At 40.3% G+C, this 25,677-nt stretch overlaps 1 long non-coding RNA gene across 1 annotated transcript; it reads right to left on the minus strand.

Moving 5' to 3' along the window:
* Window positions 1-10,144: 10,144 nt before the first annotated feature.
* On the minus strand, window positions 10,145-21,257 carry LOC142073172 (uncharacterized). The gene is made up of 4 exons (XR_012669873.1): window positions 19,199-21,257; window positions 17,287-17,413; window positions 14,166-14,259; window positions 10,145-13,477 (listed from the first exon to the last, which is right to left on the minus strand). It is a non-coding gene; the product is annotated as an uncharacterized LOC142073172 (long non-coding RNA).
* Window positions 21,258-25,677: the final 4,420 nt, after the last annotated feature.

Below are 25,677 nucleotides of genomic sequence, written 5' to 3' on the forward strand. Positions count from 1 at the left end.
TTTACTGACAAAATTACACTGACGGAAGCGCCAGGGTGGACAGCGCTATGTCAGTGGGAGACGCTCTCCCACTGACATAGCTACCACCTCACATAAATTGCTTGAATAAAATGCAAAATCTCTCTTGTGCACATAAGAAATCCTTGTTTTCCGTTGTGGGTGCTCTTGAAAGTAAATAATGCACAGGCTTCCTCACAGAGTTTTGCCGATGCACCTTGAGCATGGCTTGGAAACACCTGTTGTGATAGCCCTGGGAGCTTTTGGAGCCATGATTACTGGTTGTGCTAAGTTGTACCAGGATGGTGTGGTGGTTTGTGCCTCAGCTGTGTGGCCAAAAGGATCTTTTTCCTTTTGGTGACTTGATAAATTTTTCTTCCTTGCTTACAAGTGGATAGTGACAAGAGAAGTACCCAGAGGAGCGAAATGCTGAAAATGTATTTTTCAGAATGAAAACGAACAATTAATATGATGACTGAAGATGCTGTATCCCAAAGATGACACTAACTAGCTACAGTATGAAACAATTTACTTGGCATCCCATCTTTGGAGGACCATCCTGACATTGCCCTTTCCCCCCTGCATTTCTAAAACATACAGCATGTCTCATGCTGGCTACTAAAAGCTCACAGATCTGGGGGATTTTACTCATGGAAATAATTGAAAAAAGAAACTGCATGCCTAATACTGCAAAAAATAAAAATAATAATAATAAAAAAAGAAATCAAAGGACCACTCATTGTTTGCATGTTGCAAAGTGTGCTTTTTTCCCCAAACCCTCCCACAGAATCTACATTTTACCTCAGACATGAGCCAAAAAAAAAAAAAAAAAAAAGGCTGTGGCAGACAGATATTTGTTTTTTGTGGGAGCAGAAACCTCAGATCTTTGTGCTGTTTGTACCTCTAGATTTTTTTTTTTAATCAAACCTCAGGAGGAACAGCAGCAGAAATGAGGCCTCTGCAGAGGAAAGAAAAAGATAGTATCAGCTGGTTCTTAAATCTCCACAGCTATTGCAGAGAACCTGAGAGGACAGTTGAAAACCAGACAGACAGCCCCCATAGGAGCTTAGTAACTGAAGTGTCACCCTAGTTGGCTACAGAAGCCAAAAATAAGACACAGAAGTAAGCCCAGCTAATCACACACTCAGGGCAGTTAAGGGATGGGTGGTTCTGAGAGCACTCATTAACATAGGTACCAGATTTCTCAAGAAGTAAGTCTAGAGTAGAGGCATTCCAATCACAGGAGTAACCGTGTCAAAGGGAAATTTGAGGTGCTTTATATATTAAAATAAACTAATCACTGTATACTAGAGATGAACATTTTTGATGGAACATTTTTACATTGAAAAATGCTGTTTCATCAAAATCAAAACTTTCTACAGAAATGTGCCAATTTTGATGAAATTATATTTTCAAAAAAATCATTGAAATTAAATGTTTTGATAAGGTCCCAACTTATTGCAACAGAACATTTAAAATATTTTTGTTGTGAAACAAATTTTCATTTAAAAATGTTGTTTTATATTATATTACAAATTATAATATAAAAAATCCTAATCTGAACAAACTTTTCCATTTTATTTAAATTAAAAAAGTCAAAAATTTTGTTTTGCGGGAAATTTCAATTTTTGTTGTTGTTTTTCCTTCTGATTCAGAATGAAAACAAATTTTAAAATTCAGAGTTTAGTTCAACCCTGCTAAAGAGATCTTTGTTTGTGAATCCTCCTCAAAGTAATCTTCATTGGAGGATAATGTATGCATGTAGTGAACACCCTGTCCTAATCTTGGGCTCCATTTATCAAAATACTGGAGTTTTATGGATTTATTTTGCAGAAACTTTTCTGGTCAATATGTTTCAGTACTACAACATTTAATCCTGATTCAAGAAAGCAAAGTCCCCCTACGCTGGCCCAAAAGGAATTCTCAGACCTTATCTACACTGGGCATTTGCCTCAGGTTACAGTAGCCTTTGGTACAACCTCTGCGAACCCCTGGCAGACACTGGCAAAGCTACTACAATTTGCAATTTGAACCAATGCAGTGTACCCTAGTTTCAAGCAGGGCTATGCTACCCAAGTGAAAATAGTAGATTTGCCTTTTTACACTTGGGGTTGCATCAGTATGGCTATACCAGAAGGCATTGGCTGATAACTGAAACTGGAGGAAATCCCTAGTGTAGACCAGGCTTCAGTCTGAGCATAAGCTCCTGTTATTCTTACCATGAAGCCTCAAGGCAAGAATCCTCTCATACCCACAGAAGGAAGACGAAATATACTGTGGACATCAGAGAATGCGCCAAGCACCCAGCTATTTGTAAGAAGTCTCTGAATGCATTCAGTTAACCTAGATCTAGAATAAAAGTGTAATATGAAACCTCCTTCCTTTTTGACACTTCAATGTAACGTATATTTATGACAACTCACTCCTTTACCACAACCTGGAAGGTTCTGGAGACATCATTAAAGTACCTCCATAACGGTTCCAACAGCCCAATCAAGTTTCCTAATGAATGACCGAGACAGGAGACGTGCATCCCAGGTCCAAGCATACTAAAACCTCTCTTTTGACTAGAGCATGTATAGATAGCAACTGTAAGAGCTGAACAAGTTACCTTAAAAGAACTTCTCTAGCTCTAATATCTAGGATTTAGATTTAGTATTCCAGTTGCACCAGAGAACATTTGTCTGTTTCTCTGGCTACTTTCAGTCATTTTGCCTTCTCTGAAATGAAAATCTATGCAACAATACTGGCATGGTTTAATCTAAGTGCACACATATAGATGTACTCTACATTACTTTTAAATGTAAAAATCATCTGAAAGAGGGAAAATGCTATAAAACTAACAATCAAACCAGTTTTACTTTGCTTTGTAGAGGGAAAAAAACCCTATTGTATTGAATTTGCTTTAAATGGCTCTTTGGATCTCAGTACATCTGCTACTAATATGGTGCAAAAAAATATTAGAGATATTTGTCTTTTTTTGGATGAAGTTACTGCCATGAAATGGCTTGGTTTATAAATTAAATACATTAAAGAAAGAGATCTTTGTTGCTGAAATTGAATTTTTAGAATAAAAACGTTGTGAGCTACAAACTACTTAGGCACAAACATACCTTTATCCTTGAAGCTGACCGTATCCGTGCCATGGATTGCTGGCATTTAATATGCAAGCTTCCTAATTCTTTTTTGAGAAGCTGTCAGAGGAGTTGTGTGCCAGAGAATGTATAATGATTTATTTAGTCCCTACAGTCCTTCACATATGGGCACCAAAAGAAAAGGAAATAGCAGATTTAATATTATTAATGGACAAGATCATTTGTAAATTGATTTTTATCAGAAAACAGAAGTATATTGTTTAAAATCAGTTATACCGTATGAAAATTCCTTAATTCATAAATACAATTTTTGGAACATCTGTATTTAAAGTGTGTTGCCTGGCTCTGCTCTCTTATAAGAACTTCCACTGCTTAATTAAGAATCCATTTCAGCCTAATGTTAGCATTGCAACCAATACAAGTTTTAGCAATGAATTTTAATGTTTTAATTTCAATGAAAGCAAGCCACTTCACAGATCTACTGCACTGAAACAAAGGATTATTAGCTGAAACGACTTATTATGGGTTGTGTATTACTGCTTTTCTACTAACCCTAACAAAGCTAAATCTGCTTCAGTAAAGCAGCATACAGTAATTTCTGTGTAACATCAAGTAGCAAAGTAGGAATCACAGAGCTTCTTTGGGATCTTAGCATTCATCTCTAGGTTTGATCTGTTAGAAAAACAACCTCTGTAGAGCGAAGGGGAGTGCAAGTTTTGTGACCTCTTTACAGCTGCTTAGAGTAGCTTTTATAGGCGGCCTACAAAGAATATTTAAAATTTGGGTGTAGACCCTCCCCTTTTTTTAAATAAAACAGCCTGAAAGATTTTATTTAAAAATAAACAAACATTTTTGTTTCTGCTTACTTTTTTCTTTACAAATAGCAGGAATGGTAAGTCCAGTTTTCCCTTGTTCTGCGGAGGTGGGGGTGGAGAGGAATGCCAGGGGACATGTCAGAAGTTTGTTGTGAAATGTCACACCACAAGTGATTGGGCAAGAATTGGAAATTTTAATAAAAATATGCTCTCTCTAAAGTAGAATTAATGTCACCATAGAGTCTTTCATGGCAGACAAGACCTGAATTTCACGTTTGAAAAAAACCTCCTCATCCATTACTGTCACCACAGAGAAGAGACTGGAAAAGAAAAATGGAAACTGCTAAGGATGAGCCAGCGAAGAAAACCTTGAATTCCTTCCAGACTAGACTTCATGGGAGGCAGTTGTCCGAGTGGAGTGGGAGTCAGGAAACCTGGGCTGCAGTGCAAGGCCTGCTAGGTGACCTTGGAGTAGTCACTTCCCTCCTTCAGCCTAATTTTCCCCATCTGTAAAGTGGGGATAATGATACTGTCGTCCTTTGTAAAGATCTAATGATAACAAGCCTATAAGAGCAGCTAGATATTAATTATTATGACAGGGAAGTAAAATTCTGAGTACATGGAGGACCCCATCTTGGAAAAGAGAGCGAGAACATAAAAGCATGGCCTACACCGGGGTTGGCAACTTGCGGCCTGTCAGGGTAACCACGAGACAGTTTGTTTACGTTGACCGTCCTCAGGCACGGTCCCCTGCAGCTCCCAGTGGCCATGGTTCCCGGCCACCACTTCCTGCAGCTCCCATTGGCTGGGAACAGTGAACCACGGCCACTGGGAGTTGTGGGGGGCTGTGCCTGCGAATGGTCAACATAAACAAACTGTCTCGGGACTACCCCGATGAGCCGCATGCCGAAGGTTGCTGACCCCTGGCCTACACTTTCAAAAATTTCAGAGGAACAGCCGTGTTAGTCCACGGTAAACATCTGATGAAGTGAGCTGTAGCTCACGAAAGCTCATGCTCAAATAAATTCGTTAGTCTCTAAGGTGCCACAAGTACTCCTTTTCTACTTTCAAAAATGATTAACAATATCAGCAGCTTCAATTTTTCAGTGCTCAATTTGAGAATCCGTAAAGGGGCCTGATTTTCAAAAAGTGCTGAGCACCAGCCTTCTGAAAATCAGATCCATTTGAGGTGTCAAAATATTGACCATACAAAAATGGAAGCATCTGAAATCACTACACCTTTGATTCCAAGGTGAGTGTGTGTTTCTTTATAACACTAATGGGTTAATATAGGCTTTGTAGTGAACTCAGTGAGGACATGGAAGAGTTTACACCTTTACAGGTACTGTGTGTCTTGGCTGGGTTAAATAAAACAGCAGGGCTTAGTTTACATTAGATAGCTAGGTATGGCTGGAAATGTACTCTTAAAATATGAAAATGTAATTATGCAGATTCACTAGATGATTTCTGCCTACTGTATACAGGCAATTTTCCTAATCGACATATTTTCCTCCACCCAAAGCCTGTTTTTATATTTAGCAGATGCTGAGCAGATGTTTTTGCTATAGACAGATGGGGAGGTTTTTTAAATGATCACTTATTCAAAATGACAAAAAGCCCTGTTGCACAACTTAGAAAGTATACTAAAATAATATTTATTCACGTTCAAAAATATATATTACAACAACAACAGGGATCTGGATTATACACTTGCTACCAGGATATTCAGAATTACGTCTGAAATGTTATCCTATGCCATTTCAGGGTGACAGGCGTCACCAAATGGGGGGTGACTTTACTCACCACATCTGGAATATAACTGTCCACAGTGAAGTGGGATGAAGAATTCTCAACTTCAGTTTCAGCCTAGAATGAAAATTGCTCATGAATTTGTTACAATTCCTGGAAACAGGGATTTGTAGTGGAAAGCCTGAAAGCTTCAGTCCTGAAGCAGCACCGCTAAACATTGACACAACATGTACAGTGACTTGCAGAAATCTAAAAATCTTTACTCGTACTAAAAACATTTTAAAAAAATTCACAAACTCAGTCAAAGGAAAAAGGCAATATCTATTCTTTTCAGAACTCTATCTCACCAGCACTGACAACTAATATCTCTTGGGAGTTCTACCTCTGTTATTAGTTCTTTGCTGGCAATGAAGTGCATCACTGCTAATGGAAAGGAGGGGCAGTTTACGTTCCTTGCCATCAAGGAACTCCACTAAAATGTAGCTGATTGTTTTCCAAAGGACATCTATTATTTATCATCATTGCCAGGGAGATCTTTGAGCATTTACGGGTTTCTCAAGTTAGGATTAACTGTGTGTGTCAAGAACCCTCCCCCCTCCTGCCCCCCAAATCTATAAATCCTTTAAGAAATCACAGTTTTTTCAGTGACACTAGGTCACCCCTAGCAAATGACATCTAACCTGTCTCACCAGCATCCTCTAATTTCAGTTTGATGGAACAATTATTTATACTGTTTGCTGTGACAGTCACTGAAACCCACTGTTATCTACAAGGTATAACACTCATTTTGATCTAATTTCACCTCCCTCCTAACACAACCTTGGTGTAATCTGTGAAATACTAGCATTAAAAATAAAATTAAAAAAAGCTAACTCGGGGACCATGAGGTTCTAGAAAAATATATGCCCTTCAAAGAATTAAATCCCACATTATTTCAAACTTCCCACTCTCCTGTTTTCATTATGGCCTTCAATTAGAGGGTCTAGATAGGCTATTTTTTTATTGTACTGTTCACATTTTAAACAGCAAAGTCACATGATGTCTTAGCAGGTGGAGATGTATCATTTTAGAGGAGATTGAAAATGGAGGCACTCGTGGGTACTTGCAGTCAAAGACCATGGATCAAATTTGTGTCCTGGCCAGATTCTAATGTGATAATTACCATCAGCCTACCTCTGGTGATTTCAGTTGGTGAAATAACTCTTCACTTTCTCTTTTAAAAGGCTGGATGTAGAAATGTTAACACAGAATAGCTGTGATATTTTTTCCAGATTGGAAACTGTACACTACTCCCGCCCACCCCAATATATCCATTAAACTAGGTGACTTTCAGTGGGAGTTCTAGCAGGTTCTGTGCTTTATATGATTACTACCCCATGGCAGAGGGGGATGTGACTAGTTGTGCCCAAAAGAGAACTGGCTTCTTCTGGTGCCAATTCAAAGAACTGATCTTAATCTTTATGGCCCTCAAAGTTATCTAGCATGGAGTGATTCTTCAAGCATGACCCTCTGAGACAGCTGTGCTCGTCTGGGACAATACAGCTAGCTGTGCCTATACTGGAACTTTTGGGAGTTAGAGACAGGATTCTTGATAGAGGATCCTCATTTTTGGAACTATTTACCTGGGGAGATAAGATTGACCCAATGCCTAGTTTTCAGATACATTCCAAATCCCACCCTTTCTCCAGAAGCTTCCCACAATGAAAAAAATATTACATAATAGTAATAGATACATAAGTTCAGTAAATACATGAAGCTGGAGCTATGAACGGTGAAGACCAGAATCCAATATGGTCAACTCACTGAGATTCTTTGGTTCTTATATATTTCAGTGCTAGATGATTTAGGGAGATAGATATTTGCAGGTCTTTAGCCTATACTTCACTAGTGCTTTTGTTTAGTTTTAGTTTAAAAAGCAAAATGATGTTATGATCATGAATAGAAACCACTATGCAAATTTGGGCACCTAATTCTGGATTTGGGCATTGTAGGTTTTTTTATTGTCATAGAATTTCAGGGTTGGAAGGGACCTTAGGAGGTCTTCTAGTCCAACCCCCCTCCCGGCTCAAAGCAGGACCAATCCCCAATTTTTGCCCCAGAACCCTAAATGATCCCCTCAGAGATTGAACTCACAACCCTGGGTTTAGCAAGCCAATGCTCAAACCACTGAGCTATCCCTCCCTCTATTCCTTAAGTACACTGACTTACTGTAGTGAATGGAATAAAGCAGCTGTAATGGTCTAGTGAGACATGAATAAAAATTCTTCTAGGTATTCCTTCATATGACAGATTATTAACTATGCTTTAATAAATACCTCTAAATTCTGAATTTACCTAATCTGGAGACTATTAAACATTTTAACAGTGTCCTACTTCAGCCCAGTGTATTTATACAACAGCCCATAATTGTCTGAGTATATCACTTTTCCCTTTAAGTATTACAATAATAAAAACTCTACTTAAGCCACATTAAAAATTCATCATAGGCATACAAGTGCAGGGAAATTCATGGAGCCATTTGGATTTTCCATCTGAACTGTGGTTTACATCATGCAACCCTGCCTTTTTCTCCTTAAGCTTTCTTTCCCACTCCAAGATAATGGGGTGAGGAGTTTTAGGCTTGAATTTAAATTCCTTAAGTTCATATCAGAACTTTGTTAGGTAAAAATCATTGTTTGAACTTGAATATCCTCTTTTATTTAGAATGTGTCACTTTCACTTATAGCAGTCTCTTTAATGCTATAGAGAGACTTTCCTGGGACTGTTTTCCACCATCAAATGCTCCTAAGGGACCAGCAGGAACACAAACTGTGGGCTATGACCTCAGAGGCAGATGCATAGATAGCTCTCCAGAAGACCTGGTGGCATCTGAACCCACAGGTCCCCTTCCTTCGTGCAAGCCCATGGAAAGAAAGCAGAAAACCACTGGTGTAAGGCCCTTCCCCTCCCCTGCAACTTAGAATGAGGAATTTGAATGTAGATCTGCCACCCCCCAGGTGAGCGCCTTGTCACTGGGATATAGAGTCCCAGGCCTCTCCCTCTTGAGCTAACAGAGAACTCTTGTCGCAGGTCCCTTTATCCTTTCTGTGGGTTCGTCATTAAAGGGAAACATCACTTTCTCATATACACAAATCCAGTACATTCCAGAAGTGAGGCAGGGCTCTGACTGGGGCCCGAGGATCATGGTGAGGGAGTGACCCATTAGACTACCATTCACCTCTGATGCAGAAGTAAAGACATGTAACAAAGGAGAGGATCTAAACACCAGGTTGGCTACTTTAATTTTCCAAAACTGAATGTGGTGGTGGAATCTGAATTCATCAATGCGTCCACATAGAATCACTAGTATTGCCTAGAAGAAAGTCTATACAAGAGAGTTTTGCTTAAGCGGGGATGGGGGGGTTACCTAGACTGTTCCTTGGACAAAGGAAATCATGATCACTGTCAACCGGGTAAAGTCTGTGGGCAAATACTCATTGTTATATGACCAAACACCTTTTAGTGGCTAGCAGTATTCATTGCACAATAAAGACAAGTAATTAAGAATCAAATAGTACAAAATCTTCCCTTTATTTTTGCAGTAATTTAACAGCAATTTTATTATAATAGGCTCATCCGAAGCATGCCTGTAACTATTGCATGGCTGTCTCTGGAAAATATATTTTTAAAAATATGCAGCAATTGGAAAAATTATAATCATTCAGCTCTCAGCATACAACAATGTAATTTCTGTCAGATATTCCAAAAAAAGTGCTGTGTTCAGATGACACGGGAGATTTCCTGGGTCACTCGCTGGGGGACTTCCTAGCTATGGGCCACATTGTCACTGGTACTAATGCTGGTGTACAGGGGTGAGGAGTGTGACTCGATTTTGATTCCAGGGAGATGACAGCTCCCAACAGCCAGTGAGCCTTTGTAGTTCTTAGCTTTGGCTATCTTTCTAAGAGATACGCTATGGCTCAAACAGAATTTATGAGCTTGATGCAGAAATAGGATGACGTTCTTTGGCCTATGTCATGCAGAAGATCAAACTAACATAATGGTCCCTTCTGGCCAGCAAGCCTGTGAATCAGAGAGCAGCGTAGTGCATCACATCTAGTGTCTCTGAATCCTGCTTACGTACGAGTTTTAGATGCCTGGTTCAATATTAGCTCTACTATTACTGATGGTTTTATTTCACAATCAGAGATACCGACCTTCCTTAGCGATATTTGTACAAAAATTATTCAGGTGGCTCCCATGCTGGCAAAACAGGTCACTGGAAGGAGTTAACTTTAAAAGGTGGCTCTAGTATGCAACAGCTTTATAAACTTGTTGTCATTTCCTATAGCTGGGAGGTGAAGAACAGAATTCAAGATTTCTTCTTTCATAATATTTCTACCTTTGTCAGTAAGCTCCATGTTTTAAAAGTGTACTATAAAGGTTTTTATTTTAAGGTTTTAAAAAATCCTTTTATAAAATACCATGGAGATGAAGACAACTGATCAGGGATTTTCTGCCCAGATTGCCGGGCTTGTCTAAAGAACAGAGCCACTAACAAAGGTCTCCTATTCTAGCTCATTTACTAGTCTCACCACTGCAAGTTATTCTTTCTTTCCTCCTCCAGTATACGGGGAGGTGCTAGGATCCCAAATGGGGATCCCAGTCAGGGGGCATGAGACATTAAATTGGAAACTTGGACAGCTAGGGTGCAGGATGCAAGTTTAATTTGGGGAGCATAGTACAGGCGTTCATTTGACAGTGAAGGACTGTGCCTTGGATTTGCAATCACATGCTTATGTTGTATCTGTCATGCCATCTCTGGGAGAACCACTGGAAAATTAGACCAAGCATTGTGAGGTGAGCCAAGATCAGTGATTAGTCTATGGACCCAGTTTAATACACTCCCCCAAGGAGCCATTTCTTTTGTGAAGAGGGGTTTCTTTCCCCACTAACCCCCTGTTCCCCTGTGAGTTTTTGCCTGGGAGGTCCCATGAATGTGAGTAGGTGTGTGTGTGTTGGAGAGAAGTACTAGTGTGGAGTGAGAGTTTAGGTGATAGGAATCAAGTACATGTTGGGGATCTCACTGAAGAGAAAAATAAAGGACAGATGGAACACAACACAGACAAAAATTTTGGTTGGAAATACAGAAAAAGAAAGAGGAAAAGATGCACCAAGAGATCCAGCCAATGAGAAGGAAGGGTGGTGGGGAAGGAAGGAGTGAAGGAAATGAGAAAGGGGAAGAAAACCTAATGCAAAGAGGTGCATAATGTAACCAAATCTGACCTCACAACAATGGAAATATTACTCAATCTATGCCAGCATAAATGAGATGTGAATCAGGCCAGGCAAATTTACAGGAATATATTAACAGAAAACTCAATGCCAAAAATGTTACATTAAATAAACTACTTGAAGAATAAAATATGGGATGGGAAGGGATAGAATAGTGGAATGGGGTTGAGGTAGGGGCATCTTACTGGCATAAGTGAATTGTGTAGTAACAAGAATGTCCTACAAGTTGCAAAGGTGATCAAAGTAAAAGGAAACTCCTGCTGTTGGCACTGTATCTAAATGGATGCAAATACAACAGGATTTCTCATTGCAATATGTTTATTTTAACTACACAGCTCTCATGCAGCTTAGTGCTCACAAAAGCAGCAGAAGTGAAGCATTTCTAAACCTGAATGTTACAATACTGCCATTATCAATTTCCTCCAGAGAAAATCTTCTCTCATAATATAATAATTTGGCACTTATGCGTAGGGATGGGAGCTTAAAACTTGCTCAATAAGTTAACTCAGTTGCTGGTTTTAATGTTATTCTTGAAAACATTGCCAGTTTGCAACTGGCATTTCTTTGTTCTATGCAGCTGTTTTATACAGAGCTGCTGGGGTCCTCTGACGAGCAAAATAGGGGGTAAATTTCCCTGTAACATCTCTACAGAATACCCCGTTCCTCCAGATGGAACGCTAATTATTATGCACAAGATCTAAAACTCATTTTTTCACGGCTACAGAAACTGCATAGCGATGTTCTTGGAAGTGAATGTGCATCCCAGGTGAAGAAAGAGTAGCCTATTCAGCAGCTCGGGTGTGTCTGCCATTGTTAACATTACTTGCTTTGGAACTCTGCTCTTCAAAACCCAACAGCCAACAACATCACACTAGCTTGATAACAGGCACAGATGTTCCTGTCTATTAGGTTGACATCCTAACCATTCAGGAGATGTTATCCTGATTTCAGAAGTGCACAAGTATAGTGAGCGCAAGGTTTAAACCACTAATGCTATATCTTTACACAAAGTCCCGCATCTGTACCACTTTGGTTCTACATCTGTTGACATTTTTGTGACTGGATATTTTATCAAATAAACACATTTCAGGAGTGCTAGTGACTGCCAAAAAGACACGTTCTGTTGTAATAGAGATTAAAAGGTCAAATAGTAGATGATAAGATCATAGTTCCTAACATTACAGATACATGAGAACCTATAATGATGATAATGAATGTGCAAATAATTTTAAATCTTTGCTCATATGGAAGATTCTCCCTGCCTTTAATAATTTTCATCACCAGTCTTTAGGCCTTCTTCATTTTTGCTGCATCTCTCCCTCCCTCCCTAAATGAAGTGACTGGACTAAGCACATTACTTAAGGCAATACAGTGCTATCATTTATATTAATGACATGCTAGTATTTTCAGTATTATTGAAAGCCCCATGATGTTTCTTTGGGCATGGGAATTCAGCATACACAGAAAAAGCATTCCTGGGAGAAAACTTTGGCAAGCCTTCTGTGGTAGAATAGGTTCCCAACCCAGTCAGAAAGGAGTTAAAGAGCTCCTCTGGGCACAATCAGCCCCAACCCAGTGCACCGGAGAGACCTGTCAAACCTGGAGAGGGGCAGCTTCTTAAAAGGGGGGATCCCAGCTTAGTGCGTTCAGAGATAAGCAGAGCTAGAGCTCCCTAGCTCCACAGTGCAGAGACTGCTCATGAGGAAAACATCTGAAGAGACTCTGCCACCTGGATCCACTGGAAATTAGACATACCCTCTTTACTTTGTTTCTCCCTTTTTGTTTATGACCCAGGGTGCTCAATGGGTTAGGGGCCCAGACCTCCTGCACAGAGGCTCTTTCCTTGCAGGAAATTGCTGGGTAAGCCCGGACTGTTTTGTGGGCTGCAGTGTTAATTGGTTTCCCATTTCTGGACTGCTTTACATCTAGAAAGTGGGTTGCCACCTCCCTAACACTTAAGGCTGGAAGCTCACATTCCAAAATCTAAACTGGCTCTACAGTGATGCCTACAGCCAGAGAAGGATGTCTGTGATGAGGGAGGTACCTGATGGTCCCTTCTGGTCAAACTCTATAAACACATCAATACAAGAGGAAAGAAAAAAAAATGTAAGAGGAGACTAATCTTTTGGCTCACAATTGTCTCATCAATAATTTTTGCCCATGGGGTAATTACAATTCATTTTCAGAGGAAAACTCCAATATCTAGAAAAGACTAAAAGAAGAACAGATTTTCCTCTTAATTCTTATTTGATTGCGGAGGGCTTGTGTGAAAAGATATTCATGTATGTACAAATGAACTATAGAAATTATGTCACATAAAGTGTTTAGAAAACACATAAACAGTACACATTCTGTGAAATCCTTTGTCTTGCCAGATGCAACAATAGACCTTAGTAGACATGAGCAGATGTTATTCTGCATATGTTATCTTCCATTAGTGTTTAGAAATTCATGAGGTCTTTTGTAGGTCTTTATGAATCTTCGAATACAACTGCAGCTGTTCTATTCAGAATTATTGAAGACATCCTCACATATTTACTTGTATTTCTGCAAATGTAGAAGGCAACACTAAGATTGTGCACTTATTCTTATGGTTTGTATGATGGTATCAAAAAGGCCAACTGTTGTGACATACTTTGTCCAGGACTCCATGTCTAGAAATACTCTTTTACAAAGCTTTCAGGGGATGCAAGTTTTGGTGTTATTTTAAACAGAGGTCTCAAAGACATTTTTACTTGTTCTGAATATTCTATTTGGTATATGTGCAGCTCAATCATTATTTTCTGGTTTTGTAAAATAAAGCTCAAAATAGCAACAATAGCCCAGAAATTCCATTACTACATTACAGTATTGCATGCTCACAAATATATTCTGGTCAGGTGAAACAAATCACATTGCAGATCTGCTCATGTCTACATTAGAAAATATGTATTTGATCAAATATGTTTAAAATCAAATTAAGTTCAGAGGAGTTTAAAAATTCAAGTTGTTTTACACCAACATAGCTGCAGTCCTTTCCACATTTTGATTGTCCAGCTGGACAACTTAGATCTTTGCTCATTTCCCATTTTTACAGGCTTGCTTTGTCTTTTAGTTTAATTCATTGTTGGTGTTATTTGGTCTGTTAAATCCACTGCTAATCTTGTCATATAAGCATGTATCAATTCCCAGTATCAACCTGCTGCTTATCTTCTTGATGATCCCCTGAACAGAAAGAATTAAGCATTCTGCTTACCTGCTTTCCTAAAGGTGTGATAATATATCAACCTCCAGTCCTTGATCTGTCTGAAGAATGTTTGAAAAACACAGCGTTTGGCTTTTCTTTTCTTCTAATGATGCAAAACAATCACATAAATGCAAAGACATCACAGTGATAAGTGATCAGATAGGGTACTTGCTTAACAGAATACTTCTATAGTTTGTGACAGAAGGTTGCCTTAACCGTAACTTTTTAATTAACTCTTCATTTTAGTAAGTAATTCACAGTCCACTTACAGCATACACAAATTAATATTTAAATGGGGGATATATTGAAATTCGATGGATGATACTGAAGTATTTTAAAATGTCAGAATACATACACTGTATACATAAAAGAAAAGGAGTACTTTGGCACTTTAGAGACTAACAAATTTATTTGAGCGTAAGCTTTCGTGAACTACAGCTCACTTCATCCCACAAGTACTCCTTTTCTTTTTGCGAATACAGACTAACACGGCTGCTACTCTGAAGCCTGTATACATAAAGGATGCCTTAGTAATAGCACATTCTATTAACATCTAACAATGAGTGCACAAAAGATTAAAGCAGCAGCAAAATCTAACCAAATAATAATAATAATGGGGGTGTGGCAGGCAGGCTGGAGCAGAATGGCCCATGCAATGAGCTTGGTATCAGTCTTACAACCAAACTCAAGAATTAGCTGTCAGCACCTTTAAACTGAAACAGTCACAAAAAGTGACGAAACAGTGTTTAAACAAAGGACCTCACCTGGTCCTGGGGTAGTACCGAGGAGTTCTTCTGTCCCAGGCTTACTTGGAAATACCCCTTAGAGGGCTCAGGCAAGCCTTCTTAACTGGCCTGCTGGTTTCCTATTGGTCAGTGTCTTCTCCTGGCTCTTCTAGGCTTCTGGAGGACTAATTATGTTGGTAGCCTGGCCTGAGCAGGTTTTCCTTGTGCGGGGGAGGGGGAGATAGCGGGTGGAGACCAGGGTGCTGACATCTGCAGTCAGGGCAGATAAGGCCTGACTGACCCTGTCACAGGGTAGATTTCAATTACCCCCATATAAACTAATCAAATGGCACAATGGAATAAAATTAAGTGAAAATTTCTCAACACTTTAAGTACTCATTCTAAGAGCAGCTGGTTCTAGAGCACACAGGAGAGGTTATCCTTAGTCTTAAGCAACACAAAGAAGCGAATTCAAGAAGTAATAGTAATGAGCCACTAAGGCTATGTCTACGCTAACAGCATTTACCAGTACAGGATTATCAATATACTCTATTTGCAAAGCACTCCTAGTGTGTGGACACAACTACACTGGTATAGTAAATCTATCCCCCATGACTGAAACAAGCTATATCAGTAAGAGCTCAGTTTTGCAAGAATTGCTGTGGCTATACCAGTGATGTCTGCTGGCCCAGCTACGTTGGTCAGGGATCGCACCTCTTCACACCCTTACCCAACACAGCTATGTAGACATAGTCTAAGTAACAGTGACCACAATATAATTTGGTTCAGACTCACTGGGGCAGGTAGGGTCATTCAGTGAAATTAAAATACGGGGAATTCAAAACCAATAAAAGGAAATACTTTCCCCACACATGTAATTAGACTGGAACTCTGCCACAGGAAGTCACTGAGCTCAAGAATGTAACAAGATTCTAAAAGGAATGGATATCTGTATAACCATCCAAGAGTTAGCATGATTAATGAGAACAAAACTTTTGGAAGAGATATTAAACCTCATGTTTCAGGGCTTAAGCCATTCTCTAACTAGAGATCTGGAAGAGGCCTAGTGTCTGGGGCAGATTATCCCACATCTGCCCAGTGTGCACAATTCTTACACATTCCTCCAAAGCACCTGGTGCTGGCTACTGTCAGAGAGGATAGTGGATTGGTTGGACCTCAGATCTGTTCCGCTGTGACAATTTCTATGTTCCTGTTTGCTTTTGTACAGTGTAATTCACAGTACAGTGCACTATATAAATGTGTGATGCTATCTGTAGTCACCCTGCTATTGTAATTTTGCTTCAGATACATTCAATAAATGACACAATTTCAAGCACTACTATATTGACAGAACATTTACTTCATTGTATTATACTTAAAAGGGAACATTTTTTTAATTACTTTCTTGATCTTTCTACAATGCCATTTGTCTGCAATCAGTATCCCTTTTTTAGCCCTCCATCACATCCTCTCATATTCTATTTCCCCCCCCCCCCCCATGTTCTTTTCCTTGATGTACAGGATGTAAACCGGCAAATTGAAATGCATGCACAGACTGGCTGGTTCGTTGCTCCATGCCCACAGTATTCCTACTATATAATCTCCCAAGGTAGCCGTGCCATTATATTGAATGACATCTTTACCACAGGTTTCAGAGGAACAGCCGTGTTAGTCTGTATTCGCAAAAAGAAAAGGAGTACTTGTGGCACCTTAGAGACTAACCAATTTATTTGAGCATGAGCTTTCATGAGCCACAGCTCACTTCATCAGATCTGATGAAGTGAGCTGTGGCTCACGAAAGCTCATGCTCAAATAAATTGGTTAGTCTCTAAGGTGCCACAAGTACTCCTTATCTTTACCACAGAGAGCAGTTAGAGATAGTGCTCTATCTCTGTGTTAATAGAATGACTGATGAAGAATAAAAAGAACATGCTGATATGCAGTAAGAACTATTGCCCCAAGGAAATAAAAATGTATGCTATGGTGTGCACGATGTGTGACCAGACTGTACATATGATCCATGCTCTGATGCTACTGATGTATTTACTAGGGTCATTGCGGATTTATTTTTAACTTCTGGTTTCCTGCAGATTTCAATGAATTCAGCCTTTTTGTGTTCTCACTTCAAACATATTTTATTTTATTAAATTATTTTATATTTAGCTCTTTATCAACTTTCCTGTTTTCCCAGCGGGCTTCTTTAAAATTCAATTAGCTTTTTGTTGCCTGGTTTTTCTCAGCAGCATGAGTTGGTTTAGAGGCTGAGAAGGGAGTGGGTCAGTCTGAACTTGCAGTACATCTTTCATGCAAAAGCTGCAGTCTATTTTGACTTCTCATATTCACTTTCTAAACTGGTTTCTCGTGCTTCAGCATTCCTTTCAGTAACTGCAGCTGATTTTACTCACATCCCATGTTGAGTACGGAGCACTGGTATTTCTTGCAACATGGCCATTACTTTCGTCAATTAAGAGATGTTCTTTCAGCCTGAGCCCATCATCCTTACACCAGAAGTCCCACTTATATTTTCCCTTGCTGGGGAGAGATAGGAATTTAGTTACACATCAGAGATTCTTTTGTCTGATGTAAAATGAGTAACATTTGGACCCAGAGCCATCCCTTGGGTACGGTGAATTGGGGCGACTGCTCTGGGCCATGCGCTTTGTGGGGCACTGTGGGCCAGTGCGACTGGCCAGCATGGTTGGTCCCATAAGTGACGGATTTGTCACTTCTGTCCAGGGCCCCGCACCCCCCTAGGAATGGCCCTGGTTGCACCTTTCTGGTGTGATATCTCAGAGACCCTTCACATGACATCATCTTAAGGGGCTAGAATGATAACTCTTCCCTCCTTCACCCCAAAATGGAATCCTCAGTTGAGAAGGAAGTAATGGTGGCATTATACTCCAGTTATGCTCCATTCCCCAGCATGCCCCCTGCACCATGGCTGGGAGGAAGAGTAGCATACAGATGTTTCAGGGTGGAGCAGCTCAAACCAGGTGGAACGGTGATGCCAGCATTTGGCTCCATCTGTTCACTTAAACCAACAAAATTATCTGTTCTTATTGTTCTAAGCTTTTAGGTTTTCCTATATGGTTGATGGAAAAATGTAATGCCTAGTCTAGACACAAGCTTGTACTGGTGTAGTTAAACTGAGACAGACCTCTGCATAGACACTCTTACTTCAATTTATCTTGAACCTGTTCCTAATCAATTTAAGCCAACTGAAATAAAAAGTGCCCAGGACAGCCTTTTGTAGCAGATTAACTAAACAGGTTTAAAATCTCACTTTAAGTCAAACCAGTACAGCTCTCTGTATAGACAAGTCCTGAGATACTTAGATCCTGAATATTTTAAATTCTCACTGACTTCAGTGGATGTCACAAGTCCTCAGCATCTCTCAGGATCAGACCCTTAAAGTGAAAATTTTGTCTCTGAGCCTCTGCTGACCTCTGCCAAATGGGTCTGATAATGCAAGGTGCTGAGCATTAGTGCAAGGAGTAGATTAGAGGATGTTCAAGTACTTTCAAACTGGAAAGTACTTAAACATCCTCTAATCTACTCCTTGTGTGGAGCACAGCACCTTGCCTGATCAGGGCCATCGAGTTGTTTTTCAGCAGTAGAAACTGAAAGGAAAATATCATCCAAATGTCTTGCACAGTATACATCTGCATTTGTGTTTTATTACACTTGCATACAACTTCGAGACTGATCCTGCATTTTGCCCATTGTCTTTACAGGGAACCAATCACTGCACTATGCAGGCAAAATAATATAAAAAGTCAGTGGGTTTATCAGGAGTAAGTGTTTGCAAAATCAGGAGCTAGATCGTTACGTGGCTAAACTGAAAAAAAATTCAGCTATGTAGGAGATGAAACATGTTGAACTCATTTGGGTGTCAGGGTAATGATTTTGATCACCAGTATTTGTTATGAAAGCTTCCAGTCATTGTAAAATGTATTGGAGCTACTGAGAAAATGGAAACATGCCAAATTAGAAAGGCAGAGAGTTCATCTGAGGAAGATAACTTCCAACTGTCAGCTTTTCGCCTGCCCACGCGATAAATGCACTGAAACCTTTCTGCTGTGAAAGAACACACAAAAAGCCTTTTCAGTACAAACTGAGGTTCCCTTTTGCATACAACTCCCCTTTGACTTCACACTGAGAAATACTTCCCCATCTGGAGCAAATATTTTATTCTGCAGGGATTCACATTATTCTACTACTTGACGAAGCCAATATTTGGCTTTACATACTCTGAAAAGGGCATCAGGAACACCAGAAATTCAGACACAAAAGAACTTGTGTTTGCTTTGCACCTACCGTACTTATAGAGGTTTAGGCTTTTCAAAAAATGCCATCAAACCCGTTGAAGGGAAGTAAAACTTCTGTGGCTTTCAGGAAAAAAGAATAAAGGGCTTTGTGATCCTGGACACTAGGACACTCAACCTTCATTGAGAAAGGCAGGTTTATGGCAGGCCAAGTCCGCAGTTCTCTTCATCCAGTGGCCACGAGCCCCTGGAAAGAGATGTACAGGGAATCGCACAGTGCCAACTCTAGATCAAGGGCTGGAATACCAGCCACAGAGAGGTTGTGGAACAGCCTCACACCCTGTTTATTCAGGCTTTATGTGGGTTTGGAATTCCTTCCAAGCAGAATGATGCTTTACTTAGGAACGTTTGCTTAAAAAATACTGAGCTCCTGGCAAAACTGAATGGCGTTAATGGGATTTGTGTTAGTTTGGCCCTTCAGAGATACATATGAAGTCAATGGGATTTCTGTGCATGTACCTCCGGGCAGAATTTGGCCCTTCGAATCATTATTAATTTATGTTAACGCCCATAGTGTGCTTGGTGCTTTCAAGACACACAAGAGGGCCTTAAATCTAAAGCCATACAGACTGAGGTTGGGGTAAAGGGTACAGTGGTTGAGGTTGTGGTTGGCCGCGTCTTGACAAAATAAGGTTAATAGAACATACACCCAAACACCCTAACCTTAACTCAACGAGAAACCATACAACTTGGCCTAACAGCCTCGCTCTTCATTGTACAAAAGAATGGGTGTGTACATATTGCAAGAAAGGAAACAGTAATGATTCTGCTTCTGCTTATCTCAAGAGAGGCAACCTTGGAATGTCTATTGATTAAAAAATAAAACACTCTTGGCTTTAAAAATAGCCTGCAAGTTAAGACAGCCTGCGGCAGAAGTCTTAGTTGCATGTACTGTACAGTAAGAGAGTCTGTAGGCAAGTCTCAGTTGCATGTATGTTACAATTGCTTTCATAGTTGCTCCATGCTTTTTACTGCTACACGTTGTTCACCGAACAGGAATTGTTAAATGGCAGCAGCTGTCCCGGCATAACACGCAGGCTACCCAGACCACCAGGAAATGTACTTACAGGCATATAAAGTCATGATGCTGCTAATACTTCATTCTTACATCAGGCCTTTCATCCAGAACAATCCCAAGGTGCCATATTGGCTAGTAAGTAGCGGTGTGTTTGCGGTGGCTAAACACTGATTTTCTCTTTCTTTAAAGTCTGGTGAAAACTAGATGAAATAGTAACTTCCCTGGTTAATATTTTCTTCACAATTAGAGAATGAGAAAAATAATAAAAAAAAAAAAAGAGAGAGAGACAATGCATGTTTGTTGCTATTTGTGGTATACCTATGTCTTCTGAACACATACTGTATCAGTGGAGATGACCTTGCCGCCATTAGCTTCCATACCCAGTGTAACCAGTAGGAGATGCTTAGGGCATATACAGAAATAGATTTTAGTGTACTGTAAAGGAGACCAGACTACGTCATTAAGACACAGCTTGGAAGAGGACGAGCGGTGGGAAGAATGGTAAGCAATGCCTCCCAGACCTCCTGGGAAATGCACTTATTTCTGCCCCCTTAAGAGGATGCAGCATATGCTTTTCTCCACAGCCACCCAGCTATGCTGGCTGGTGCAGCGTTGGAGATAAGGAGCGTGCAGCATGACCCAGCTGTCTCCTTGCCCCTTTTGTCTAGCCTTGAGCAGACTGACAGTCTAGGGAAGTGGAAGGTCTGCGATAGCAGGTTCCCCCATTCAGTGCCCATCCTCACCCACTCCACCTTGTGCACCAAGTCACTTTTTGACCCTAGGCTAAACATTTAGATTTTCCCCAACAGCTAATATAGCATTTATGTCTAACTGAAGTGTGCGAATTATATTATACAGATATGATCTATACCGATGTGGAAAGTAAAAGAATGTTCTTCCCATGACGTTAACACTGTCTTGTACAGCTACTTTTGGAGCCTTCAACATAATTTTCTGTGCAATTCATCCAGGTATCTTATTTGTTTTTAGAACTCTGTGGAAAAAAAGATTGCACAGGCACAGTGAAGAAAGTAAACTCAACTTCTGTTTTAATTATTTATAGATCACTTAGGGCCCAGCTCAGTAGTAGTAAAAAAAAAAGGGGGGGGGAGGGGGGACTATATTTCAAAGCTAGTATGCCAGTACTGAGAGTGATAAATCCTGGACATTTTTTAAAAAATTCAATAGGACTTTAAGGGAAAATGTGTTACTCTTGAGACAGAGATTCATAGAAAGTTATTTCTGATACAGTTGCTATCCGTGGGCATATTGTTCATTTGTGTTTATTCCTTTTGCTGATGGAACCCAGAAGCACTATTTTTGTATTTATTTTTTAATAGTTGCTACTAGGACATATAATTCAACCACTACAGGCATTTTTATTGCCCTATACCACAATGACTATAATGAATAGGACTGTGAACGTCTAGGAGCTTATTTTTCTTGCTGTAGTTGTGTTTCTCCCTTTTCTTTTACTGAAATGTAACTAAAGGAGAAGTTTTTAAAAAGTTTCTAACAAAATGTGGCCTTCTATTGGAAAGAGCAAAAAGTGTTCTTAATCCTGCCTTCCTGGTCTAAGCCATATTTGGATTTTACAGGAGCGTTTGCTACAAATCTGCACAACCCACCCAGAGAACAGAAATGCATTTCTGGAAGACACACGAGGTGAAGTGTGGAATGTCGTGAAGAGTATGAGTGATGGTTTTCAATGTTCACAAAGCCATTACAACTATTCACTTCTAAAACTATCCTAGCACTTCTTCCTCTCTTCATTTCCACCAACACAGCAGTTTATGGTTCAAGGTGTCCTGAGCAGAGTGTCACAGCTGCAATCAAAGATCGACTGGAGACAAACAAAATAGTAAAGGTGACATGATTCTATTGTTATGAATATACTTAAAATCTACAGTTATTGCAGTGATTACTATAAATATTTTTAAGTGCACCTAGAAATGTCACTTTGACTTTCTTGGTTTTTTTGTTGACTAGCATTAAAAAAACAAACAAAGTGTTGTCATAAGAATTCTTGACAACAGGTCTGAAACAGAGAAGGAACAACAAAGAACCCTCTGAACTTTAGGTCAATTCAGAAAGCTTATTTACTCACACAGGAAGAAATCCTGGCTCTATTGAAGTGAATGAGAATTTTACCATTGAGATAGGAAAACGGCAAAACTTCCACAGACTTCAGAAGACCCTAGATACTGACTGGTCAATGAAGCCAACGTGAATACAAGTGCTTACAGCTTTTAGGAACATACAAGATAAACCAGAAGGGGGCCCCCAAGGCTGCTGAGCCCTAACTCCTACCATCACAAGCAACCTCATCACATAATCACACTCCTAAATTTGTCCATCTGTCTCAAAATTAAGTTGTTTCCCCCACAACTCCTATTGGGAAGCCGTTCCAGAACCTCACCCATCTGATGGTTAGAAACCTTCTAATTTCCAGCCTTAGTTTGTTCATGGCCAGTTTATATTCATTTGTTCTTGTGCCACATTGTCCTTTTGCTTAAATAGCTTTTCATGTTCCTTGATATTTATTGCCTGAATGTATTTACAGACAGCCTTCTTTTTGCTAGACTAAACAAACAAACCTCTTTCAGTGTCCTCTCAGAAAATAGGCCCTCCATTTTCCTGATCATCCTCGTAGCTCTTCTCTGCACCTATTTCAGTTTAAATTCCTCGTTCTTGAACATGGGTGACCAAAATGGTACACAGTATTCCAAATAAAGTCTTACCAGTGTCTTGTACAATGGTATTCATACTTCTCTCTCTACTAGAATATATCAAGAGAGCATTTCCAAGATCAGGTGTGCACACGGTTTCTGCTTCTGCACCCCTGTCTTGCTCACCCTTGTCTCTAGCCCCTTCCTCAGATCCTACAGGAGAGTTCTCCTTAGGTGCAGGGATGGGGGAGAGGAAGATGCCACAGAGACTGTGAACATCTACTTCTTCAGAGAAATCCCTCCACAGAAGTTCCCTTCTGTGATGATCTGGGAGGGGCACAGTCCCAAGATATTAACATCATAAACCAAATCACTTGGTCCTGCAACATAATCCAAAGGAAATTTGAATGTTAAATGAAGAGAACAGAAAATATCTTCACTTAATAAACTGAACCTGTTCAGAGGGGGAAAATATCTGGTAGAGTTTCAATAATTATCAAAACAGATTTGGAGCTCACCAAGACGTCAAGGCTTGTCTACACTGGCAATTTACAGCGCTGTAAATGTCTCACTCGGGGGTGTGAAAAAACACCTCTCTCTCTGCTGCAAGTTTCAGCGCTGTAACGCGCCAGTGTAGACAGTGCACCAGCGCTGGTAGCTACACCCCTCGTGGAGGCAGGTTTTTTAGCGCTCTCCAGAGCTCTCCCAGCACTCTGCCGCGACCACACAAGCCGCAGCAGCACTTTAGCATTGCCAGTGTAGAATGAAACACTTGAAATTAAAAATAGCAGGAATCAATGGGAACACAACAAGCAGTAAAGCTTCCCACCAATCAATTAATGCAACAAACACTAACTCTGCCAAGCTACTTTTTAAACAAATTATCAATACCTAATAAAAACAATCTAGTACATTTCAAACCAATGAAAATAAACCAGCCAGATAAAGCAGCTTAGCCTATTCTAGGCAATAAAGGAGAATACTTTCTCATGCACTGACTCATGTATAATCCATTTCCCCTAAAAGTATACACCAATTCTGACTTAAAAAGAAGGAATGGAAAAAGTATTGAAAGTATGGAATGGCTTAAGTTATACTAAAGATTCAAACATCAATTTATGCTTCTAAATCTAAGTATTGCTATTATAATTTCTCTTTAATTTCCTAATAAGAAGTCAAAGACACTCAAAAACAAACATTTGATCACTGATCATGTTGTGGGGTGGGTTAAACCTTCTTGTTAAGGGTTAGGCAAAACTGCTGGCTTTCATTCAGGATGAATAATAGAAGTGACTGACGTAACAGCAGTCTCCAAACCCAAACCACAAGCATATTTTTTTTAAAAGCAGAAATAAGAGGCAGATGCAAGGGTGCTCAGAAAGTGGAGTGACTTGGGCAGAAGGGTTTGCTGGAAATTGTTTGATCAGAAGAGTGGGTGGTACATCTGGCCTAGTCTACACTGAAAACTGAGGCTGCACAGCTATGTCGGTCAGTGGTGTGAAAACTATGCCAACCTAAGCCGCAGTGTATGTCAGACCAGATGCACCACCCACGCTTCTGACGGAAGAATGGTTCCATCGATGGTGTTCCTACACCTACAGTAAAATCCCTTCCAACAGCGTAGGCAGCTGCAGACATACTATGTGTGTGAGCACACAAAAGGAGAAAACAGCCTGGACAAGCACTGTATGTAACCTTGAGAGAAGCTAGAGAGGAGGCTTCTGGGTCTGGTGTTGGTAAAAGAGGTTTTTTTGCTTATAATTCCAAGCCTATCTCCTGTCTGGTTCCTCCTGTATTCTGGGAAACAGCATTTTGTACATTCTTTGTAAATAAAAAAAGATGACATCAAAGAAATACCTGACTACGATCAATTTCTCCTTCTCATTGGCAAAACCCACAACACTCTGAATTCAGCTAACCGCTCAGGTGAAAGGGGGTAGCAGCCTTCCCAGATAAGGAGTTTTTGGTGTTGCTGAGGAAGGGAAGATATCCACATTCTTTAGAAATACAAATACCATCCCTCCCCTCCTCCCCCTTCCCCAATCCAACATTTGTTTAGTACAAAGTGTCCTTGACGTTTTTCTCTGTGGAACAGATACAGGGGAAGCTTCCTTTTGTTTCTTCTCGCCAAAGAACAGCTATGAACAGAAGATAGTGGTAAAAGAAGCAAAAACTGGAAAGACTTAGAATTTGCCTCAACACCAGCAGAAGCTACACACCCACCCACAGAATGACAGGGAAACAAAACTCAAAGAATTTTCCCAAACATGTTTTCTTGTGTCTAAAGGCCTCTCCCCATGACTCCATTAGACCCCCTGCTGGGCATTCTGCCAGGGCGGAACTCCCCTCTCCAATGCAGGAACTGAGCTATCAAAGCCAGATTGACTGGGTTGTTTTTTTAAACCCCTCCCTTTTCCCCCAGGCATTTTTTCCAAATATAGGGTCAAAATCAAGGATAGATCCCAGCCCAGCTATTGTGCTGAGCACTGGACATCTCCAGGGGGCGAAGCTGGGGAAAGACTCCTCCAACTATGGACATGGAAAGACAGCTGCATTTTGCTTTGGTTACATTAGCCCCAACATGCTTCTGCCTGTGGGGGCAGGTGCAGGACTGAAGGATCCACCCGCTCTAGCAGATCCGTTGCCCCCCCCCCCCCCCCAGCCACCTAACATCTGTGCTTTGCTACACAAGGAACCCCCACAGAGAAGCTGTGCACCTCCTACACAGCTGTTTAAATCCAAACGCCACCCCACACCCTGAACAGCAAACCTGTACCAGTTCTG

The sequence above is a fragment of the Caretta caretta genome, chromosome 9, assembly GCF_965140235.1.
Source record: "Caretta caretta isolate rCarCar2 chromosome 9, rCarCar1.hap1, whole genome shotgun sequence".
Classification (NCBI taxonomy): domain Eukaryota; kingdom Metazoa; phylum Chordata; order Testudines; family Cheloniidae; genus Caretta; species Caretta caretta.